This window comes from Melospiza georgiana, chromosome 18, assembly GCF_028018845.1.
Source record: "Melospiza georgiana isolate bMelGeo1 chromosome 18, bMelGeo1.pri, whole genome shotgun sequence".
Taxonomy (NCBI): Eukaryota; Metazoa; Chordata; class Aves; order Passeriformes; family Passerellidae; genus Melospiza; species Melospiza georgiana.
Window position 1 is genome coordinate 71,515 of NC_080447.1, and position 5,595 is coordinate 77,109.

The 5,595-nt window shown below is 41.9% G+C and overlaps 1 long non-coding RNA gene across 1 annotated transcript; it reads right to left on the reverse strand.

The window, feature by feature from the left end:
• Window positions 1-2,463: 2,463 nt before the first annotated feature.
• Window positions 2,464-5,280, reverse strand: LOC131091261 (uncharacterized). Its single transcript, XR_009115377.1, has 5 exons — window positions 5,195-5,280; window positions 4,350-4,414; window positions 3,676-3,739; window positions 2,908-2,983; window positions 2,464-2,785 (listed from the first exon to the last, which is right to left on the reverse strand). It is a non-coding gene; the product is annotated as an uncharacterized LOC131091261 (long non-coding RNA).
• Between the last annotated feature and the right edge of the window lie 315 nt (window positions 5,281-5,595).

Genomic DNA, 5,595 nt, shown 5'->3' on the forward strand with positions numbered 1-5,595 from the left:
TATATAAAATTTTAAAATAGATTTAAATTATTATTTAAATTATGTATAATATCTACTGCTACAACTAATTTTTTCTTATATTTTTAATTTTTATATTTATCTGTATGTATTTATTATATATTTCTAAACTTAGATTTCTACCTTTATATTATTTGTATTTATAATTTTTACTATCAAAACCCTGCCTATTGACCAATAAAGAAAACCCGCTTTATTTAAGTATTTTAAAAATATTTTCATGCTTATAATTGTCATATTTATATTTATAATTTGTTCATTATTAGATGAGAACACACCTGCTCCTGCACCCCAGTGGGGCTCCTTCTCCTTGGGACCTTGGGGTGCCCCAACGGCATCAGAGCCCCGAGTCTTCACCCCCTTCTCCTCTATTTAGAAACTACACTACAACTTTTTTCTGGAAACAAAGACATTACCTAAATCCTCTCCCCGTGTCCCAGACAGATGGATATTCAGTTATTAGTTGGCTGGGCAGCAGTTTCTTAAATATAATGATAAACAAGATGTGAACATTTTAGCTACAAGCAAATAGGCAAATCTGAACAAGGTACTGATGGCCAGCCACTGAAGTTATTTTGAAGGAATTTTTTAAACAATAAAATACTGATACCACAAAAATAAAGCAAAAAGCTAACTACTGGCTAAGAAAAAATTAACTTTTGACAGCAACAACATTCTAACCACACAGGCTTTTTCCCGATGTCATACCTTATAACTACCTCTCTTGGGAATTCTTATCATGTATCCCAAAAGGAATAAATACCTTAGAGCGTCCTAAAGCAAAACGTAGCACACATGAGCTCCTCACACTCCCGGGAGGCCAGCACAGCGTGCACTGAGTCTGCAATGAATTCTGCTCAGTGAGGGTCTGCAAACAAAGGTTCAACTGATGAATTTAACTGATTTTAAAGGGAGGTTTTCTAAGCACTGAGGCACAACAAAGAACAAGAAACAACAATTCTTAAAAAAATCTGCAAGTTTTATTTAGCATATATGCGACTGATTTCCACGCTGTTGCTTCTCACTTTGATTCGTCTGTAGGTTCAGGAAGATGACAATGCACACTCTGCCTTCCGTGAGCCCCCCACAGCAGCTGAGCGCTGCTCCGTGTGCTCAGATCATCAGGAACTGGATTACACGTGCCCGGATGGACTGGAACTGCTCTGCTGCAGATTCAGGAGACGATGGCAGAGAGGGGCTGGGCGAGGCGTCGTCCCAATTCCATTTCTGTGTGACGAGAAGCGGTTTGTTCCCAACAGCTGCAACAATCCCCAGCTCCCTTCCGTGGTGAGTACCGATGGCACACAAATGGCAGCCTGAGGAAATCGTGTTCTGGGCTCTAAGTGGGTGGGACAGGGTCTGATTTTTTGTTTTGTACTTGTATGATGATTAGTACAGCAGGGCTCTGATGGATGACATGGCAACACAGAACTAAAAACTCCTCGATAGGATTACATCGACTTCTAGGAAAAGACAAAAGCTTAGGACCCTTCTGAAATCTACTTTTAATCCAAAGCACGGGGATTGTCAGCATGCTGCACCTTCCAGCTTTTCAAAGCAGCTTACCTCTGAAGACCAGGAAACATTGATTTCTACAGAAACAATGGGCAACTCCCAGGCTAATCTCAGCACTACTGTTTAATAGGGGACCTGCCAGCGTGCCAGTCCAGCTTCAAGTGTGCTTTACTTCAGTCTAACATCCTCACACAATTCTTCTCACACCTTCCAACCCTGAAATCTTATTTTCCCCTAAAGCTTCTCTTCATTAGCAATTTCCAAGTAACATGGTATTTTTACAACATTCAAAAATGTCATGCTGGACTGTGCTAGAGAGTACTCTGCAAATATAAGCTTAGCAAAGTTTGAATTGACTTGTCCAGAGAAAAAACCTACAAGTGAACACCTACACCTGCCTACAAAGAGCTAACAAGCCCCCGGCAGCTGCCAGCATCAAAGCACAGCAGATGTTTCTAATACAGGGTAAGGATAACAATATCACCTTTTGTTCTCTCCAGCTTCTTTCCCCTGCAGTCATATTTTGCTTCTTATGATTTTTTTAGTCTCTGTATCTTCTTGGACAGCACCGAGACCGACGACAAGGATACGAGAGTCTTTCCCTGCCATAGGGAGAGAACCAGGAAAACAGTTAAAAAAAGAACAGGGCAGTTTGAAATTCATACTTGCAACGAGAAGCAGCGCCTAACCAACAGAACAAAAGTAAACGAAGCATGACACCTCCCTGGGGACAGAAGACTTATAAACTCTCCAGGATTTACAATTCTAGCGACCAAGCCCTTCAGGACAGCAGCCAAGTGTCCCATGGGGTGGTGCTGCACCAAAGAACCATCTGAGAGTGCCCAAAGAGTGAAATGCACAATATTTTGCAAAGACAAAAAATCTTGCAAAATAACAAACATACAATAGATGTAAACTACAGGGCAAGAGTACAAGTGTTACCTTTGGGAGCTGGAACCATCCAGGTGAGCACCTGATAACTGGATCCTCACCAGAGTTTGAACCCTTCAGGACACAGAAGGGTTTTCCCCAGAAACTTCACAGACTGAGTTTTGACAGAAGCACGCTCGCCGGATCCTCAGAAACGTCACCCCTTCTCCAGGTGTCTGGAGAGAACTGCAAATGGCTCTCACGTAGTTGGAGCTGGTTCTGTAAGGTCTCAGGGTGAATTTCACCAGATGCAACCAAACTGGGCCACTCCCAGTGGGACAGAAGGAACCCAAAGCTTGGGTAAGCAGAGCTGCAGCAAATACTGAGGAAACAAACATAACAGCGTAAAAAATAATAAACCATCCTTTTTTTTTTCTCTTGCTTTTGTTTTTTCTTTTCTTATTCAGATCAGCATAGCAATTAAAGAGAAGGTGAAAAACTCACCATTACTGAACATTTCATCATCGGTAAGCTGAGCATCCTTAGCACAGAGGACTCCAAAGTTAAAATTCACCGATCCCTGGGAAATAAAGCCAAATATCGTATCGTAAACAATCAAACAGCAGACATAAAAATTTGTTTCCTCTCAGGACTTTCAGGTATGTATGTATCTTTGCATTACACATTAGAACATACACTTTATACCATCACCTAATACATAATAATTTACCTTTAAATTTTGATAGTATAGCATGAATTTTTAACTTAAACTGGTGATCTATCATTATTAAGTTGGTGCATAAAGTTATTTCTGCTGTCACGTTCAAAAAAACATTAATTTTTTTTAACTGTAATGAGCAATTGATTTCGAAGTCATCACAAGCCCATCAAAATACAAAGCTGGGTTCACCGGACGGGTCTGTGAGCTAGAAGAAGTTAGGCTTGTACTTCCCTCTTGTTCTTCCAGAACCAATAAATCCTGTCAACAAAACCAGGATCTTTAGCCCGCTGCTGTGAAAGATTCTACAAGGATGATGGTTTGATTTGTGTTTAGAAGTTTTGATTTGAAATGGCCAGTCCAATGGATAAAGACAGTTTAAGTAGTATTACATTACTATTATTATTATTTCCATTATTATTTTTGCTAGTACTACTACTATTATTATCACCTGCTACTGGAAGAAACAAACCAGTAGCACCTATACTTAATTACTTTTATTTCCAGGAAATAATAAAGAAAAAGAACCAAACCAAAAAAAAGTCAGTTCCTACCTTTTATATCAAGGGATGAAAAATTTCTCTTGGGCTCTTCTCCAATTTATCAAGACTCATAGCACTGAAAGGCAAACAAAACAGTGCTTTATAGAAGGTCAAGTGCACGTTTCAAGGCTGAACCACCAACTGATTGCAGTGACAGCAGTTACAAAATGAATCCTTCCAAGGGCCTCTCTTAAATGGAATGTTCTGTGGAACTGCCATTTCTTTCCCAAAACACTAACTTCCAACACTTCCTAAACTTATTTTGCATTTTAAAAATAGAAATTAGTAAGACTCTGTGTGGAGGTCAGGTTTATTTCCTTCTAACGCACAGAGCTCTGTTCCATCACCCTTCACTTTGGCTCTACACAGAATCATGGTGAGCTTTTTAGGAGGGCTCAATAATCAATTCTATTTCTCTCTTTTCCTAGTTCTCTCTCTTCTTCAATAATTCAAGGCAAGTCAAATGAAAAATGACAAGTTCAGCATCAGAGTCACACTTTTTCCCTTTGTCTGGTCAAGAACAGGCTCTAAATCCACTTATTGCTGCCTTCAACGATTCAGACTTGCAAAACCATTCTTACATGTTTTACAGGTTTATCATAAAACCCACAGAACGCAAGCTCTGAATTACAGGAAAAGGTACACAGGCAAATATCTAAAGGGATCACTTAATTTTAAATACATACCTTGATAGAGAGCGCACTGAGAACCTTTCCGTGGGACTCTAAGGGACGCATGCTTTCTGAGCACCCTGTAAACAAGAAAAGCTACGATATGCTACAGGACATCCCCACTTTTTCCACATATTCAAATAGGATTTTTAATAAAAACAATTAAGTTACAAAAGAAGGAAGAAAGACAAGCTAATTTTACTCAGCTGTATTTACTGCCGATTTAGAGAAAAATGCCGGGCCGCGTCGCCCGTTGCGTCACACGCCGCGCCGGCAGCAGGGCCTGGCGGGAGCTGGAGTCTCGGGCTGACAGCCACTCATGTGCCGCGTCAGCCGTTGCGTCACACGCCGCGCCGGCAGCACGGCCTGCCGGGAGCTGTAGTCTCGGGCTGACAGCCACGGCTCCGTCCCCCGCCACCGGGAGTTGCAGTCCTTCCCGGGCATCAAATGGATCCTTCGCCCCAGGGCAGGGAAGGACATGAGGCAGCACCGCTCCTCCCGAATGCCCTCTCTTTTTCCCTCCAACTCTTTTTCTTTTTTTAACTCTGTTTTTCACCCCTTTCCCTTCCCTTCCCTTCTGCTCTCCTGCTTTCTTTCCTTTCCTTTCCTTTTTTTTTCCCCCCCTTTTTTTTCCCTTTCCCTTCCTTTTTCTTGTATTTCTAATCTTGGTTTTCCTTTCTAGCTTTAGAATAAAAAAGCAGCAGTAGTAACTTTCAGGCTACCTGGGAGTAAAAAAAATCCGAAAACTATAATGACTGAAAGAAAACTATTTATTCCCTGGGAGCCTGAAATTTTCTACTGCTGCACATGACACAGAGCTTTTTATTCCTTCTTATAGATAGTTGATATTTTATACTCACTTTATACACCGCCCCCTGCCGTCTGCACCGGCGCTGTGCAGGCAGAGCGCTGCGGCGTCGTTCGGTTCTGTTTAAATAAACTCGGCTAAATTAGGCTTGGCTCGGCTTAGGTCTAAAATCGTTTCGGTTCGGCTTTTCGTCTAAATTCGGCTTTTCCGGCTCTTCGGCAGAACTTCGGCCCGGTTGGGCTAAAGTCGGTCATATTCGGCTCTTTGCCTAAATGCGGCCAATGTCGGCTACACTCGGTACCGGTTACACTCGGCTATCATCGGCTCTTCGTCTCAAGTCGGCCGTGTTCGGCTACAGTCGGTTCTTCGTCTCAAGTCGGCTGTGTTCGGCTACACTCGGCTCTTCGTCTCAAGTCGGCTGTGTTCGGCTACACTCGGCTCTTCGTCTCAAGT